This window comes from Protopterus annectens, chromosome 5.part0, assembly GCF_019279795.1.
Source record: "Protopterus annectens isolate FY-2018-M chromosome 5.part0, PAN1.0, whole genome shotgun sequence".
NCBI classification, from domain to species: domain Eukaryota; kingdom Metazoa; phylum Chordata; order Ceratodontiformes; family Protopteridae; genus Protopterus; species Protopterus annectens.
This window is the reverse complement of record NC_056735.1, coordinates 299286428-299306010: the sequence shown is the minus strand read 5'-3', so window position 1 is coordinate 299306010 and position 19583 is coordinate 299286428. Positions and strand designations below refer to the sequence as shown.

The 19583-nt window shown below is 39.2% G+C and overlaps 1 protein-coding gene across 6 annotated transcripts in view; it reads right to left on the bottom strand.

Annotated features, from left to right (window-relative positions):
- Positions 1-19583, bottom strand: part of CNKSR2 (connector enhancer of kinase suppressor of Ras 2) — a 2909208-nt gene that overhangs the window by 154738 nt on the left and 2734887 nt on the right. Inside the window, exon 22 of one of the 6 annotated variants that reach the window (XR_006364961.1) lies at positions 10460-10580. The exons of the other annotated variants lie outside the window; for them this stretch is intronic. The gene's annotated coding sequence lies outside the window, so the exon portion shown is untranslated. The remainder of the gene's footprint in view (positions 1-10459; positions 10581-19583) is intronic. 6 annotated transcript variants of the gene reach the window in all.

Below are 19583 nucleotides of genomic sequence, written 5' to 3'. Positions count from 1 at the left end.
TCTGCCTAACATACAAAGCTATGTCAAACCCGGAGCTGTTGGACATGCTCCACTTAAAGAAATCCCAATCCCTCTGAGCTACACGCTCTAGGGGCCTAAACCTTGTCACCACAATAAACAGAACATGCTGGAGGGATAGATTCCTGTTCCAGAGACTTCCCATACTCTGGAACAGACTACCTATCTAAGCCAAACAGAGCTTCTCATTAGCACTCTTCAAGAAAAATCTTGATGATTGGACGGGAAATAGGAAATTCACCCCAGGGATCACTTCTGTGGCTCTGCTCGACAGGGGCACAGGAAAATCATGTTCTTGGGTGGCAAAAGCCAGGGTACATTTTTGGCTAGGCTTATATAGGCCCTAGGGCCAATAGCCTAGTACCTACCTATGAACCTATGAGATAGAGCACGGTGGCCAAAGCCATTGATGAAGGGTGCTATATACTAATAGTGACTCACACAATCCTGAAAACAAAATGGTTAAAATGATATTGAGGGCAGTGCGGCATGTTCTTATGATATAATTCTATGGAAAGCAGTATGAGACAGAACACAGAGGTTATCAGCATCTGGTGGAAAAATTGCATTTTCTTTTAAAGATACTCCATTCTGAGTGATGTGATTCTAACCTGCCAGCAGTATACTATCCCTACTGCTGTATTTATTAAAGGTTTTAAATAACAAGAGTGCCAGAATCTGTGTGTGTGTGTTTGTGCGTGCATGTGGTATGTGTGCATGAGAGATAGGGAGGGAGAGAGTGCAGTAGATCTGAGACCACAAGTGCAGAGAAATACTACAGTAAAAAAAAAAAAAAAAAAACTACAGTGGTGCAGTGGTTAGCATTGTCGCCTCACAGCAAGAGGTTCTCTTGATCCTCGGCTGGGGTGCCTTCTGTGCGGAGTCTGCATGTCCTCCCTGTGGTCATGTGGGTTTCCTCCGGGTGCTCCGGTTTCCTCCCACATCCCAAAGACATGCTGTAGGTGGATTGGACACTCTAAATTGGCCCTAGGTATGAGTGCATGTGTGTGTGTGCCTTCTGTGGAAGGTTGGGCACTGGGCTGGCAACTCAACACCGTAAAACTCCACTGACAATCATGAGTGGACAGGTGATCTGCTGTGGCGACCCCTAACTGGGAAAAAGCTGAAAGAAGAAGAAGACCGCTTGTCAAGTTATATGTAATTATTTTTATCTTATCTTTACCTAGACTGAATACAAAAATCCCAAGGTCCCATCAAATGACCATATTTGTTTTTCAGTTGTCATTAGGGGCAAATATTAGAGGGTCTATATTATATTAGCGAATGCTTGACATTGCGAATGCTATATAGTTGACCCAAACACTCCGAAAATTCAAAATGTCTAACACACGGATCAGTAATTTTTTTCCCAGGGGAAAAAAATCACTGATCTATTAAAAAAAAAAAAAAATACCCAAACATAAAATAAAGTGGGAGCTTTGCCCCCAGCACCCCCTACTTAAATATACTGAACTCTGAGATCGCACCACAGTGGAGGAAATGGCAAAGTCCCAAATACGGCCCAGTGATTTTTTTCCCTATGAAAAAAAAATCGCTGTTCCGTGCTTTCGGCATTTTGCCATTTCACGTAAACACATTTGACGAAACAGCGTTCGCAACTTTAAGCATTCACTTAAATAATAGGAACCCATATTAGATATGTTGCTTGACTGAGTTTTTTTACTATCACAACTAGTAAAATCATTGCAAAAATGAAGTCACACATATGGGAAGCCACTACCATCAGGAATGTTATTCAATTATGAGTTAATGGATGATGCAGAGATATACTCCTAGAGAGTGGAGTATGTTAATGGCTTTATAGATTGAGTATTTCAGTGTATAATTGGCAGTGTTGTACTTTTGTTGCACAATTGTCTTTGTTGCCACTATCACTTTTTTTTCTTTTTATGTTTTGGGTATATACGTTTATTCCTTTGATTTTCGTGCTTTCTTTGCTGTGAAATTCTTTATTTTGGCATGAATCCGCAACATCTGGGCATTAGGTTCCTAATTACCATTACATTTGTACAGAAGACTTTTCGCTTTGGCCCTAGCAATTCTGCCCCACTACCCAACACTCAAAGGTAGGTATGTCTTCCGAATTATTACAGGTACATCCATATCCATTCATAGGCAGAGCAACAAAGCTTGCCACTCACTCATAATGGCCTCCAATTAACCCTGGGAACAAGGTTTCACTATGTAATCCCAAGGTAATAGGCCCAGACATTTTCCAGCCCACACACTGGCTGTTCCTTATAAATCCATTCATCATACCAAACCAGGGTCACCTGTGGTGTTGTGGCCAGACACACCACTCAGACATCACTGGTCTAGACTACGCTACATACATTAGATTGTCTTCTTTACTCAAAGATTAGGGAATATGAAATGAATATATAAATGAAAATATGCAGAGAATTTGGCTTTAGCTCTGTAACAATGAATAATTAAGAAAGGCCTTTATAAGCATTTTCTCCATTTTTTTTACATAGGTAAAAGATGATATTAGAAATAACTTTCACTGTATGAAGTGATTCTTGTATAGTCTCTCTCTAAACTTTTTGGTCTGATACTGATGTTAATTTCTCTCAACTTTCAAAATTTCCGCCTTAGACTCTTCCTGTTAAGTTCAAATCCATCTTTCTGTAGTCACACACTTTCATCCTGGCTGCCTTCACATATCTCTGTACCATGACAAATTTCCTTCACAGAATACATCACAAGCAGAGCTGGCTCAACCAGCACCCTGTGCCAGTCCCACAAACTAGTGTCACATCCCCTCAGCTCTTCAAGTGAACAGCCAAAAAAAAAGACATGGCCTCCACCGGCACTGGCGATTCAGGTCCCATTTATGTGCTCTGCATCCTAGAGTAGGTTGAGGTTGGAATGTTTACAGTCCTTAAATTCCAGTACCATAGCTACGGTGAGGCAAGAAGAGCAACTGCCCTGGGCAGAAAGGGTTTGGAGCGTGGCCAGCTGATGCGTATATCTAATGGAATATAGGCTTTCAAAAGCCGGTATTTTATTATTGTATTTGCAGTCAAACTTGAGCAATGTAGCACTCCATATGTGGTTTAAGCGGTAGCAAACAGTTTGCAACAGGTTAACAGTTAAAAAAAAAAGACTGTTTTTTTTTTTTTAACTAAAATCTAAATGCTGTAGCACTCTGTATAGGCAGGGTATAAAGTGTAGCAACTGCTGGATATATTTGTAGCAAGCAGTTTGCTAAAATTTATAACAAGATTATTTTTTACTAAAATTTGAGTACCATTGCACTCCATGCAGGCAGAGTATAAACTGTAGCAACTGTTTGCTATATTTGTAGTTTATAAGAATAATTATTTATTCATTTTTATTAAAAGAGAGGGGGGCAGGGCACAGAAATGGGACCTAAATGGCTGGGCAGGAGGGGGGAGGCATGTTGTGCATCTGGCCATCAGGTTGGCGTGGCACTGAGAGGAATATCAGTCTATTGTTTTGTTCTTCAATGGAAGAGCATGGGGGATGGAACATGAATCATTAACAGAGATACAGTGAAGTGTTTTTATTTTTGCTCTTCAAATAAAGAGCTGAGGGAGTGAGGCACTGGTTCATGGTACCCACACTAAGGTGGTGCAGCCATCTTTAGTAATGAGTGCTAACAATAAACTCTAAAGCTGTTCCTTCTCCCAACCCTAACCCTACACCATAACATCATTAAAGCTTCCTGCAACACTGCCACTATTCAGACAAATGTGAGGTTAGTGTTATGGGGGTTTTAGTTTTAATATCAGGACAGGAAACAGTTTTCTTCTCTTGATATTATTGTTTTTTTTTCCCCACTATTTTGCTTGATTGAACTTATTTTGTAGGTGTTTTACATCATTCAGCATTAGGGCAGTTCAGTCATACAAAACAGACCCATATATAAAATATACAACATGTATAATGTTAATTATCATACCCTGCATTATACTGTTCATATTGATTTTTAAGATTTCAAGTTGTCCTAAACGCTATACTAAGCATGTCATGGAGCTTCATGTGGCAGGTATAAGGGTGGTGGCCTAATGGTTAAGGTGTTTGCCTTACAAACACAAGGTGCAGGGTTTGAGTCTCACAAGGGATAATTGGCTAGGCTTAAAATGGCTCGCAAGGGCAGTTAGCTTAGTACTAACCTATGAACCTATGAACATGCTTGCTTGACCAGACAGGAAGGCATAACAAGCCCTTGTGCATGTGAATGAGCACATTAGCTGCATGTGGAGTGTTAGGGTCATACAAAAAAAATCCATGAGGAATGACTGGTTAACTGCATCGCATGATGAATTTTTACCCCTGGAGGAATAACTGGGCTATTCCATGGAGGGCAAGCTGATGGTTGGCAGGCAGGCAGTCAGTGAAAATAAAATGGAAAAATACTTTTCTGCAGACATTCAAAAGGCATTTTAATAGATTTAGACCACACATTTGTCTATTACCTTCAGGAACTTACCAAATCTAGACACGGGCAACCTGTAAATGGTTCATCTGCCAGGCCCCTGCTTGTAAATATTTCATCTCCCAAGCCCTTGGTTACACTTATCAAGGGTATCATAACTTATCGGAGATTTGGGATGCATGGCTAGGCTTAAAAAGGCCCTTGTGGTTGTTAGCCTAGAAAACACCTATGAAATTAAGATGTGAAATCATGAAATGTGGTAAACCAGTTATGTGTACCCCTTTAAACTTCTGTCTTATAAATGAACATTATGTCCACATATTTCCACCTCCACCCTCCATGGCTCTTACCATGCTGGAGACTCTAATTAACCTCAGGCCATCTATGTCACAGTAAGTGTTACATCTCACTATGCTATGAAGCCAGAGTTAGTGAGCTTATGATACTTCACAGGCTGGATTTACTGTAACTTACTATGACCAAATTCAGAAGGGCCATTATCTGTCAATTAGTAAAGAGGATTAAGGCTAGGAGCCATTTTTGAGCTACTTCCAGTAGTCAAGGTTACAAGGTTTGATTCTTTCTCCCTCCATTCACCTATTGTGTGATTTCATGAAGTCACTTAACCAGATAGTGCTTCTGAGTAACTCCTTATAAGGGACATTGATGTCTAGTGGGATTATTTGGTTAAGAAATGAATAAAAAAAAAAAAATATGCAAAAGTCAGCTGTAGAAGGTGCTGGATGGAAAATTAACTCAAGTCACCTCCACACTGATTCAGTGAAACTGAAGTGAATTAAGCTGAAATAGTAAGCTCTTTTCTTATAGGGCGGCTACGGTGGTGCAGTGGTTAGCATTGTCGCCTCACAGCAAGAGGTTCTCTGGTTTGATTCTCAGCTGGGGTGCCTTCTGTGCGGAGTCTGCATGTCCTCCCTGTGGTCGCGTGGGTTTCCTCTGGGTGCTCCGGTTTCCTCCCACATCCCAGAGACATGCAGTAAGTGAATTGGACATTCTAAACTGGCCCTAGGTGTGAGTGTGTGTGTGCCTTCTGTGGAAGGTTAGGCTGGCAACTCGACACTGTAAAACTCCACTGCCAATCATGAGTGGACAGATGATCCACTGTGGCAACCCCTAACCGGGAAAAGCCGAAAGAAGAAGAAGAAGAAGAAGAAAAGTAAGCTCTTTTCTTATCAAGAAATTGACTTTTCCAAGATAGCATCGCACAAAATGAAGTGGAAATGAATACAGAGGGAGAAGGAGAGAGACAGAAAGGTGAAAGAAAAGGTGCTTAAACAGAGATTCAGTGATGAAGTTCAACTACAGAGAAAGTTGATTATAAGACAGACTTTTCCACGAAACATTTTATCTATCTATCTATCTATCTATCTATCTATCTATCTATCTATCTATCTATCTATCTAATTTAATAACCAGGTAAGAGGATTGATTATCAGACCCTTTTTAGCCATGGTCTGGACATTTAGTGGCCAAAAAGAAATACAAATTGCTGCATTCCAATTATGAGAAATGATGTACAGACAGTCTTGACCTAATACAATAAAAACAAGAACATATTACACAATGAAAACAGGAACAAGAAGTACATGAGTATAGCAATGAACATTCAATGACATACAACTTAATTAGGATGTAACATTATGTAGTATACAATTTGCTGCAAGTTTTTTTTACAAAATTAGCCATTGTCCTGAACACATGTTCAAACCATTCCCTTGATTAGGTGCTTCTTTTACTTACAATTTAAAATAAGCAGTGTCCGCTTCCACCTAACCTCCGTTGGTAGATGTTCTATAGTGATAGGCCCAACTGTTTTAGTGCCCTTTCCACTGTGGCTGTTCAGAAGTTGGGTCAAACCAGGGTCATTTAATCATCATGATTATCTTTAAGATAGTTACTTTGATCTCTAATGAGCAGTTGTGACTTAAGATGAGGACACTGACCTTGCTTGATAACATTGAAAAGCAATGTTTTAAGTAGTGGAATTGCTCTGCCATATACTGATAACCAGTTGAAACCTTTCAAGAGGTTACAGTAGTGAGGGTGGGCATCAATAAAAGTAGAATAGATGTGCACACCTTATTAGTCATATGTATTTTAAGATTGTTGGAGGTGGAGCAGATTGTTATTAGCTGCAGGTCATATTCAAGTTTAGGGATGAGAATGTTTTTGGTTAATGCACAAAGTGCAGAGGGGACAGGACGTAGGAGATCGTATAGTATAATTTTAGTTGGACAACTATTCTGTTGCCACTTTGCTGCATGTCAGGTGAAAGCTAAGGTAGGGTCTAAAGTGCTGCCAAACATCTTTTGCTCAATAACATTAGGACTAGGTTGCTGGTATCTTTTAATGCCAGTGAAGGAGACCCTGAAGCTTTTTCTGTACATGCAAACACCACAACTTTGGATTTTTTTGGGTAAGCTTGAAGCCTATTATTGTATAGTCAATTACATAGTTTGGAGAAAGAAGCCTTCAGGTCTTGTTGGAGTTTGACAGCTGAAGATCTAGAGACTAGGCATAGCAGTCATCTGTATACATAATGGCATTTAAATCTGAAAGGTTGTGCATTAAACCATTAATAAAGAGAGAGGAAAAAAGTAGGGTCATAGGAAAGATCATTGTAGGACACTGGTATTAAGGGTTTCTCTGTTTCAGAGAGAATTATTGGCAAGTATCTGGAAAGTTCTGTTTCTGAGATAGCTTTTAAACCACGTATAGTATTACTTCCAAAGTTTAGTTCTGCAAGTTTTCAAAGTAGAAGGTGGTGATTCACTGTTCCAAATGCCCTTCTTATGTTAAGACAAAGGCCACCAATAATTTAGCTGTCTTTGATGTTGTTAAAAATTATGTTCATTACAGACAGGTGTTGAATAAGTTGTGGAAAGCATGTTGTTTATTGCAAAGTAAACCATGCTTGTTTATGTATTTGAACAGCTGTTTGCAGATTATGTTTTCAAATGTTTTGTTAGAGTGAATAGATTTCAGATAAGTCTGTAATCCTTGCAGTCTTTAGGAGCGGAGACACTTGAGAGTGGGATTATGATGGAGTGTTTGAACTGGATGGGAAATGTTTTAGAAGATAAGGAAAAAATGAACACGAGAGACAGGTTTAGAGACAGAGAAGGAAGAGAATTGCCTTTTGATATTCCAGAAATGTGGGAAGGGGTTGTCCAAAGTGTTTTGTTTCCAAGTAGCCTACATTTTTTTAACCGTATTGTTAACCAAAGAGTGGCATACAGCAACTGTGGTCCCTCTCCACAAAGGTGGTGCCTCAACAGATCCTGGAAACTATCGCCCCATAAACCTGACTAGCTTGGTCTGCAAAGCTATGGAAAGGATAATCATGGACCTCATAAATAAAGATATTGGGGACTTACAGACACTGGATCCTACCCAGTTCGGCTTTGTTAAGGGCAGATCCTGCCTCTTAAACCTGGTTGATTTCTTTGAAACAGTCCAAGGCCATTGACGAGGGGAAGGTGGTCCACACAGCCTACCTGGACCTCGCAAAAGCCTTCGATACAATACCCCACTCGGGCATTATAGATAAGCTCACCAGCTTAAATATAAACCCCTATGTCACTAGATGGGTTGCAAACTGGCTCAAGGACAGAACCCACATGGTTAGAATTGCTGGAGCCATGTCAGACTCCAAACCAGTTACAAGTGGCATCCCACAAGGCTCAGTCCTGGGACCTCTCTTGTTCAGTATATATTTCTTGGAGGTACAGGCCAACATGGAAGGACTGTGGCTGACCAAGTTCGCAGATGACTGCAAACTGGGTGCCATAATCGACTCTCCAACTGACACAAGCATCCTCCAAAAGGGCCTCATAGAAACAGACAACTGGTGCCAGTGCCATGGCCTCAAGCTAAACGTCAAAAAGTGTATAGTCATCCCCTTTGGCAAAAACAAAGTGCCCACAAATTACCACATAGGTGGTAATCCATTAAGTACAGAAGAAGTAATTAGGGACCTGGGGACCCAAGTTGATAGCGATCTCTCATTTGACAACCACGTGGCCAAAGTGGTTAGAAAAACATTTTATATAGCCCACCTAATCATGAAGGGATTCACATCTAGATCAGGGGAGGTCATCGTGCCTCTTTACTCATCCCTCATCAGGCCCATAATTGAGTACAATGCCCCTTTTGGGATGTACCTTACCAGACACCTGCAGCAACTGGAAAGACCCCAAAAGTACCTCACCAAGAGGATCAAAGGGCTCAAACAGATGCCATATGCTGCCCGGTTAAAGAAACTCCAGCTCTACTCAGTGGCATACCGCCTGTTCAGAGGCGATCTGTGCCTGACGTATAAAGCCATGTCCAACCCAGAATTAATGGACATGCTGCACCTCAGAAATTCCAAATCCTATCGAGCTACACGCTCGAGAGACTTGAACCTCAGCACTGAAATAAATAGGACATGCTGGAGGGACAGATTCATAACCCAGAGGCTCCCTTCACTCTGGAATAAAATCCCAGTCCAGGTTAGGCAGAGTCCCTCATTAACTCTCTTCAAGAGGAATCTTGATGAGTGGATGGGAGATCGTAGGTTTACCCCGGGTATGACTTCTGTGTCACTGTTAGACAGAGGCACAGTATACTAACCTCAAAAAAAGGGCATAGCAAAATTTATTTAAAATGGGTGGCGAAAGCCAAACACATTCTGGCTAGGCTTATAAATGCCCTAGGGCAGATAGCCTAGTATGAACCTATGAACCTAAGACATTTTTAGAAAGAGAGGATGCAGTTTGAAAAAGTCTAGTATCTGAGTTAGCATTCAATTTGTTTAGTATTTTTTAGTTTCCTTCACTATCTACGTAAAATAGAAAGTGGGGGACAACACCATTAGGGGGGCAAATTTGAGAGGTGTTATCATTGTTTGGGTAAAGCACAGAAAGGGGACATGGGAGAAATATTGCTGACAATGTTATGAATTGTTGTAAGACAAACATGCTTACAGTTTTTGGAAAAGTCCAAACTATTTTTGAAAGGAATTGTAGCTGAAGGGGGTGATGAGTCAATAAGACAATTATATCACCAGCTATGCATTTAAGCTCTTTCCAGATTTTTTTTTTTTTTTTTTGGGAGTATAGTAGTACTTCTTCCATGTTTTGGAAGTAAGTAGCTTTTGTAGAGCTGGGGCAATTCTGACTGCCTTTTGATATTCCAGAAATGTGGGAAGGGGTTGTCCAAAGTGTTTTGTTTCCAAGTAGCCTACATTTTTTTAACCGTATTGTTAACCAGGGGCATTTCTGGCCTCTAAGTCTTCTTTGCACTACAGGGAAGACAATGTCCTGTATTGTGTCCAGTCTGGAAATGAAGTATGTTAATGCAGTGTTTGGATTTGGGTCATTACATTATGTAGTCCAATTAACAGACTGGAGGCATTAGTTCTGCTTTGACATGTAACAACAACCTTGGGTGTTTCTTTCAGTGTACTGAATGACCATGTCAAGATTACTGGACAGTGGCTACTAAGCTGATTAGGAAGGATGTCTACTTTTAGGCATCTGTTTTTAATGTAAGTTAAGCTTGGGTATAATATTGTGCTGTTGCCTGTAATGTGACTTAGTCTAGCTGGTTGTTCGACTAGTTGTTTAATTACACTCTTGTCAGAGGTAAGTGAGGTGTTAGATGCGTTTTACCTTTTCATTGTTTTTCTTTGTCAGAGTATGCTACGTAGACATGTTATAAAGACAGGCAATGAAAAAATAAAAGCATAAAGTTTTGAGTAGAAAGCAGGAAACTACAATGTTAAATTCCTTCTTGTTGCCAAGAGACATGAATTCAAAATATTTCCAGCAGAAATAAATACATTACAGAACCTTCAAGGAATGCCTCAAAGTGAAAGCAACATTTTCTGTAAAATATAAAAGCAAATAGAATAAAATATTGACAAGTGGTAGAAAATTTCAGAGGTGATCAAAGTTTATACCACTTGATGGACACTGTTTTTATTATATCAAAACATTGCTGTTCCTTTTTTACCTTTTTGTGAAGTATCCCGGTATTTCTGCTGAACTGTTAGAATGCACAGTAGCTTGTGAAGGACGCGGTCTCAATGGACAACACCAGATGTGTTGGGAAAAAGTGACTCTATCACTAAAAGCTGCAAAAAATGGAATATATGATCACAAGAACAGGGTGCCAGCAATAAAATATGAAAGGGACATTATCTAGACCATCACGTAAAATCTTAATATTCATTTCTGAATATTTCTTTTAAATTAGTACTGATAACTCTTTGTATAGATTCCACTGTTTTATTGATGAATTGACTTGTGCTAAATAACATGATCTAACAGTCAATTTTTGTATCAAACTGAAACAGTATATCGTATGCTATACTGGTATCTTGGTATTTCTAATGATAATTCTACTATTTTTACTGTAAAATAAATTAAAAGGAAATTCAAAAGCATACTTTCTGCCTCTGTCTCTCCTAATATTATAATAAAGCAAGTGACTTGTAGATGGATTGTTCCCTTTTCAACAGCTGACAGAATTAATGACCATGCTTCTATACTTCTCCACAGGAAGCTGAATACATTCAGTAAATCATCATGCCTCACAAAAGGGATTTTAAAATGGAAAGGTAGATGCATTAACATTTAATGCTGCATGCACTGAACACAAGGTGATCTCTAGCATGCCAAGGTGAGATTCAGTTTTACTCTAAAAATATATATTTTTCATGGTGATGTAATGTGGAGTATGAAATGTTTTTGTTAGCATCTCATATCTAAATTGTATAGAGCAAAATATGCTCTGAATATGGGTATTACAAAGGTCCTCTGATTGCTTTATATGTATCAAGTTCCACAGCAAGTATTCTGCAAAAACACAGCCTCTAGTTTCCTAGGCAACTTCACCATATAAACATGCGCAGTGTTAATAAAGGTAAATGAAAGGAACATCAGGAGTTAACATTTCTGCCATTTAAGTTGTAAGTACAACAGTTAAATAAGATCCAAGCAAATGTAACCTTATCCTTTTACTGTCCAAATTTTAAGATATAATCAACCACTTGCTGTTTCTAGTTTGTAAGGAACTATTTGGGTTTCACTGACATTTAGTTTATGATGAAATGTCCCAAATGCAGTTTCACATAAAGTTAAGCTCTCTCTTTATCTGACTTGGAAATATAAGCATTGATCAGAAAGTAGGAGGCTTGGTGATTAATCATTTGACATTCTATCATATTTATTAAATGTAAATGACTGCCATTTTGAGGAATTCTGCCGTTGATAATTATGTTAACTTTTCAGCACATATGGAGTTGACAATGCAATTTTTTTTGTATAATGAAGCTGTATCCTGCATGTATAAGCACACACATAAGTTTACAGGTAAGAAATATGTCAGTTCTTATCCTCTGAATGCTTTAACTAAACAGCAACAATTTACACAAGGATATTGTATGTGCAAACCAAACCCAAAGCCAGATAAACATCATACAAAGGTTGTCCTAGGCCAATGGATAAGACCAAATCAGAAAGAAACTACTGCCCAGTTTACAGCTTTGTTAAACAGATACATAAATAAATAAATAAAATAATTGTAAGTGAATTTATTATACTGGCAAACTGTTTAAGGTATTTACCAAACTTGTTAGATAATTTCAGAGATATTATACCAAGTTTTGTGCTGCTTCTTCCACCCCATACAAGTTAACTCATGGCTTGGCTTATGGCTTTTCACCACCTCACATAAGTTACCTCATCCCTTGGGTTCCATCCTTTCTCCACCCTATATATGTTAACTCATCCCTTGGGTTCCAGATTTTCACCAGCCCATATATGTTAACGCATCCCTTGGGTTCCACTTGTTCGTCACCTCATAAATGTGAACTCATTCCTTGTGTTCCACCTTTTTGCCACCCCATATAGATCAAGTCATCCCTTGAGTTCCATCCTTTCACCACCCCAATATATGTTAACTCATCCCTTGGATTCCAGCTTTTCTCCACCCATATAAGTTAACTCATCCCTTGGATTCCAGCTTTTCACCACCCATATAAGTTAACTCATCCTTGGTTTCCAGCTTTTCACCACTCATATATGTTGACTCTTCCCTTGGGCTCCATTTTTTTCACCATAGAGTACTTAATCAGTAAGGACAAGGCAGCCATCACTATATTTGGTACTGGGATGCTGTTATAAGTAATGAACCACAGCTGTGGTGGTTTACTACCTTAAATTGAAAAGCACCCTGATCACCCATTGTCAGATTTCCTTCAGTCTTCTTCTCATTCAGCTGACCCATAGTGTTATGTTCACTGGGGAATATTTATATATGAAGCAGTCAGGGAGTACTAGGGTTATGGATGGACATATGCCTCCATCATCAAAATGAATATTTTTATCCTGGACCATTTTCTTAAGAAACAGCCTGATAACATATATCTCAAGCACAATATTTAATCAAATAAACAGAATGGATTCTTCTGGACCTGCAGATGTCATAGTCAGAATCACAGCAAAATGTCATTCCTCAAAGACAATGGAGGTCTAATATTTATAGATTTCAAAGTATACCATACTGTAGACAGGCAAACAAAGGTTCTGCAGGTAATGGGGTATATGCACTATTTACACAATTCAATTCTCACACTGAGTTCCCAATAGCAGGAGTAGCTGCAAACCCTCAATATGCATTCCTGAACAAAAAGTGGAGCCGCTCTCCCAAGTGCCCACTCCATTAATCAACCTTACTAAGGAAATACTAATCCTAATTTCAAACATCTTTCAGTATGGCAGATAATTTATGAGTTAACAAATATTTAGCAATCCAAATATTATTCTTAATAATCAAATGCTTTCATCTCCACTATATCACAAATTCAAAAGCAAGTCTATACAAAACTACCTTGAAGGTAGCAAATTAATAGACAGGACTGATCTGAGGTTGAGGACTGAAAATGTCTGACCAGTTAAGGATAAATCAGTGTGCAATTCTCATGTTCAGATTTTTCATATCAACACTTTTCATAGTAAAGGCAGCAAACTGCCCAGGAAATGGTTGTGAAGGCTCTCAGCTATGAATAACATATTCACAAGGTCAACTGAGTTCCTACAACAAACATTTCGGGATGTGTTCTTGCAGTTAAACAACAGAATCTTAAAAATATGTCTGGAGATGTAAAACACTCTTAGTAACACTTTCAAGATCTAGCTGTACCAGCTTGTGCAAAGTTAAACTGCATGCATTTCTGCCACTTACTCAGTCATCCAGCACACAGTCAGGTGTGGTGTTCTACATAATACCACTCCAGATACTGGCAGGGATAACTACGTTTTAACACCTTTACCTGTGATATTTTTCTTGTGCCTACTATAAAAATAGCACTGAACCTTCCCAAATCCACTTAGCACTTTCCTTTTCCAAAATGTAAATCTAAACGAGACCCTTAAAGGGGCATAAATTATGCATTAACAAAATAAAATATTTTTAATTTAGTTTGCAAGGGTGGCTGGTGTCCAGGCTAACCAGAAATGACAGATTTTTTTTTTTGAAAAAGATAACTATTCTATAATAAAATACATTTTTTTAATTTACTTCTGCAATGAATTACACTGGTATCAATTTTTCTATTCAAAACACACTTATTTTCAGACAAAATGTATTTTTATATGAATGCAATGTTTGGGTGATAGTTAAGGAGGCACCAGTCCCCCAGTTATAAAAGCATACATTGTTTTTTCACTGTAGTGGGAATAGTTCACTACTGACAAAGTGCTGTAATATATATATATTTTCAGGTTCTAGACTGAATGACCAAGTGTTCTAATTTCCTTAAGCCTCCAGCATTACGCCCTACCATCAATTTATTCAGATTGTACTTGTGAAATGCACATGTAGACTATCATGGCTTTCAGTTTAAAATTCTAGAATAAAATATAAAGGTCTATTTGGACAAGACTAGGAAACAAGAAGTCAGTAGACCAAGGCTGGACTTCAGTTAGAATCATACATCTCAACCTTTTAGCACAAGAAATCTGGACAAAGGCAAAAAAGATGGGGGTGAGGCAAAGGCCCAAAAATATGAACAAGTTTTAAATATTGGTTCTATACAGTTAGAAGGCTGCTAGAATAACAGGTGTTCCATTAGCATGCATTTTCTGAAGGATACGATGTCTGAAACTGAAATGTGTGTCATTTTTAGTGGTTTAAATTGTCAATGATTTGCAGAAAACTATACATTTTATGAGGAATATACCAAAAACACATGGCAAAAATTTGAACAGTTTTCTGCGAAAATCTGCACAGTTAAATGCTTCTGGTGCATGGGCACTACCAAGTAAATATTACACATGTGTGATGACCAGAAAGAGACAAAAATCACTGGACAACTAGGATTTGTAACTACTTTAAGATCATAATGACCATGAAAGGTTTGGATGGCCACTGTTATCTGCATTGTAAAGTTTGTAGGGAGCTGGTTTATTCCAAGAGTACAGAATATGCAGTACAGGTGATTCAAAGAAATAAGCTCCGACAAATAAATCAGCAATGGTGACTTCCAGAAGGTGTGACCATCATAACAGTGAACACTAATGAGCAATTACACAGTGCATTCCAGTACCAACAACATCATCACCACCACACACACACACACACACACACACACACACACACACACACACAGTGTTTTTTGCAGGGTAAGTCCCTAAGGGTATTCTCCCTATTTGGGAGGCATGCCCCCTTATAATCCATGAACTTAGATATATCAACTGTACAGACACAAAAAAGAGAGCAATGCCTAAGTCAGTGGAATTACGACCAGAATACACTGAGAAGCTGCACCAGCAGTAACTTAATAAACAAAGCAGACACTTGCACATTACAGCTCACAGCTGCTCTATTTAACCAATACACAGAAATTACCACTCCTGAATAAATACACATGCTCATTCAGCATAACTACCTAAACTATTTAGCTATCTTGCGCATAAAATAACGATTTGTATGGACAGACACCCTGTCTCTATGAAAAACAAAGAAAGAAGGGACCGCCATCAAAACCGGTAGCTCAGATACCCTTCTGGCAGAGGTCAAAGCAACCAATAAAACAGTCTTCGAGGTGTAATGTTGCAAAGAAGCATCAGCAGCAGGCTCAAATGGAGTCCGAGTCAGATTTTTAAGGACAAAATTAAAATTCCAAGAAAGAGGAATGGGATTTCTTGGGAGTCTAACATGAAGGATGCCTTTAAGAAACTGCTTGACCTCAAACCTAGAGGACAAAGGAGAGGTAAGTGGCAGATTGGCAAAAATGGCTGAAAGGTGGACTTTCACTGAAGGATATGCCAAGTCAGCATACAGTAGTTCACACAAGTATGAAAGAACCAAGGGGACCCCCACTTCAAAGGGTTCTTGGTGATGTTTGAGACACCAAACAGAAAATCTATTCCATTTGGACATATATGATTATCTGGCACTAGGTTTCCTGGCCTCCTACAGGACCCTAAGCACATCCTCAGAGAACTGGTCTTGGAAAGTAATCAAAACCCTAGCACCCAAAGCATCAGCTGAAGAGTGGACAGATGAGGGTGAAGGACAGTACCGTTGTACTGTGTGAGAAGAGCCATGCAGTGAGATAACTTGTGGTGTTTGCCCCAAGCCAGATGGAATAAGACATGGAAACAGTGCTCTCTGGGCCAAAACGGAGTCAGCAACAAGATTTTTGGAGAGTTCTTGATTTTGGTAAGGATTCCTGGAAGAGCTAAGGGCAGGATGGCATACAGGAACATTCCCTTCTAAGAAAAAGACATGGTGTCCACATTCCAAGCCAAAGGACTTGGGACTCTGGAAAAGAACTGGAGGAGTTGCCTGTTCAGAGGGGAGACAAAAAGATCAACTTGAGGAATACTGCACTGATGAACTATGTCCAGAAATACATTTGTGTGAAGCATCCATTCATAAGGCTGTGTCCTGGGCCTGCTGGCAGAATCTGCCACAAGACTTCACTCAAAGTATATAGACTGCCTGTAGGGTTACCTGCAGATTGATAGCTATTTGATGGCTATTTCCCATGCTTGAATGGCCAGACTGTAAAGAAAGTAGAACCTCATGCCCCCTTGTTTGTTGATGTACCACATGACTGTGGTGTTGTCCATAAATGCATCAAGGAACCTGGGACCCAGAATGCATAGAAACCTTGAAGGGCCAGAATGAGATCCACCATTTCCTTGATGTTGATATGATCCATTCTCTGCTGAGGGGACCAAAGGTCCTGTACATTCAGTATGTCTGAAGTGGCTCCCCACCCCAACTCTTATGCTTCTGTGAAGAGATACTTAGATGGTTGAGGAGGATGGAAAGGGACACCTGGGTTGAGAGCTAGCCAACAAATCCACCAGCAAAATTCAAGTTTGAGACAAAAGAACAGAGAAGTGAGCTGGCCCAGTGGCTGCAGATATAGAAGCCAGACTGATTTCAGGTATCACTGAAACTTCCTCATGCAAAGCATGGCCCAGGGAAGCATGGAGATAGTGGAGGCCATGAACCCCAGTGACCTGAGAAACTCCCAGGCTGAAACAGAGGACAAGGGAAGCAGGGAGAAGGAAATAATTTGCAAATGAATAATCTTGGAGGCAGGAAGGAATGCCAGCATTGGAACAGTCCGAACCTAGCAGTATCAGCAGCACATGTAGCCATTGTCTGTCTTTATTTTTTCCTTTTCTTTGTTTTTAACTGAATACTAATATCTTAGACTTAGATTTTTTTTTGTTTCCCAGGAGGATTATTCTACACTGAAAGTAAAGTGACAGTTTCATTTACAAACTTCATTTTGGTAACCCAGCAAATTCTGTCAGATTAAATCTGACCAATCTCCCAGCCATGAATTTCCTAGCATTTTCACCAGTGCTATCACTCCTTACAAAAATTTCATTTCATTTTTGACTTAATTTTATTGCATTAAAAAATACAGCTGACCAGTTTCATTGCATGCCCGCATATATAGTTGCTGAAGCAAGCTGTACTTTCTTTATGTCCACCTTTAGCTTTTTTCCAGTTCTTACAAAATTGCATGCACCTATTGCTTGAAAAATAAATGAAAATAGTTAAGATACAAACAATTTGCTTCAAGATTAAACACAGAAAAGAGCAACTCTAGAAGTCCTGTAAGTGTACATGAAGGTCTCAAAATGGAAGTGGGGCTCAATTGTTTTTTTAAATACACATTTTGAACAACCACTCTGTTGCCTTTCAGTCAAGGCAGCAACTCTGGTAAAGTAATGGAAATTCAGAAAGACAGGCAACATGCCAGAAAACAGGCCAAGGTAAATATCACAGATAATTTGTTTTCTCTCTTGCAGTATATTAGATGTGAAGGAGTATTTACTCACTGTAGTTAGTGTGGTAATTAATTATTAATGATGCACTGCAAGGAAATTTAGTGTCAGTAGAGTGACAAAAGGGCAGCAAGACTGGAGGAAAATGAAAAGGTAAATTTCTAATACTGTAAATGAAGCAGACACTGGGATTCCTAAAATAATAAATCTATGGTCACATAGCATAGCATAGTATTAACCAATACCGGCAAGGTATAGATGCCATGTCAAATAATATCTAGCATGACATAAATCATTTCATACAAAATCTGTGCTCAGTCATTCAGCATAATGAAATAAAAAAGCACCTATTCACAGATGTTCCACCGAATCTGAGCAGAGAAATGTAAAGCTAAATTAGATGTTACTTGCATGCCAGAAATGATTCATAAGTATATGTATGCAGTTTCTTTGTATACCTTAGGTTTATTGTGGCAGTGCATGCCCTGCATAACAAGCTATGATCTGATAATATGTAAAGCGCCTGGCACAGCAGCTCACTAGGTAGGGAACCAAGTGTTGAAGAATTAAAGAATTACCAGGCGGTATGACAGCCCCCCTCCTCCCCCATAAAAATATGAGCCAGCTAACACAGCTTTGACTTGTATTACAGCAGGGGGTCCTCTAACACACACACACCGTCTGGGGCATGAACATATAATATCTAACTAGCCTCAATGCACTGTATGTAGCCTTGCTATCTGTTATTCAGGCACACTGTCTTGCAGCATAAAGAATAATAATTTATGTTCTATCATGCCTTGAATTGTGGAATAAGACATACATGCCCTTACTGCCTATTCTGAAGTGCTTTTGGAGACATTGCCTTAAATTCTCTGAACGGTAGTGGTACATTCCTGTAGCACACAGCATCACACATTAGGTAGCATGTCACTTGTTCCTTATTCTATAATTCCTGAATTTGCCCATGAAATCCATACAAATAACTGAGAACAAGCAGCAACAGGCCAGAAGCTTTCATGTGTAGACTAAGCCCCACAAATCGTCCCATTTTTTGACTTTATGATCATCTAACAGGTATTGTGTGCACATAACATACTCTGTTTCAACACAAACTTTCCCCAGCCTGCATCCATCCATATTTTAAGTATGATCAAGTGACAAGAAGATAACTGCTTTGGCATTCAGGCACTGAAAAACACACTAACCACTTTCTGACTGTTAGATCTCTGATTTTTATGATTGAGTGAAATTCTAAGCAGCATTCAGTTTATTTTACAGATGTATACAATCCTCATTATCCTTTAATACTGATTAGAGAACGGGTGACCTGTACAAGGTTGTCTCCTCATTATTTTGATTCAGTCTCAGAGGAGAGCTCAGTTACAGATTCACAATGGGGAGGGGGGGCTTTTATCTTTCTCTGACACTATTTCCAGAATGTGCTAGTGTTACAGAAGGAATTTCCAGAACCTTCACCCATTCCCCCAGTTCTGTCAGCTCTCAAGTATATCTGTATCACTGTCTGCAGCCTTCCTGATAGTCAGCTTGCTGCCCCTAAAAAGGCAGACAGAATGTATACGTTCCTCAGTCTTTTAAGTTTTCATACACTCTTCTCAAAGCTGACCCAGCTGCTTTAGCTTTAGTTAATACTAGTGCTGCTAAGCCCTTAGGTAACTTCATTCCTACTCTTTCTGACATGGATAGGAAGATTGATAAGCATGTGAAAAAGGTGTATCATCAACTTTCATTTTCAGAATTCTAATCTGTCAAGCTCATATGTTAAATGTTATTCTAATTGTGAAGGAATGAGAAAT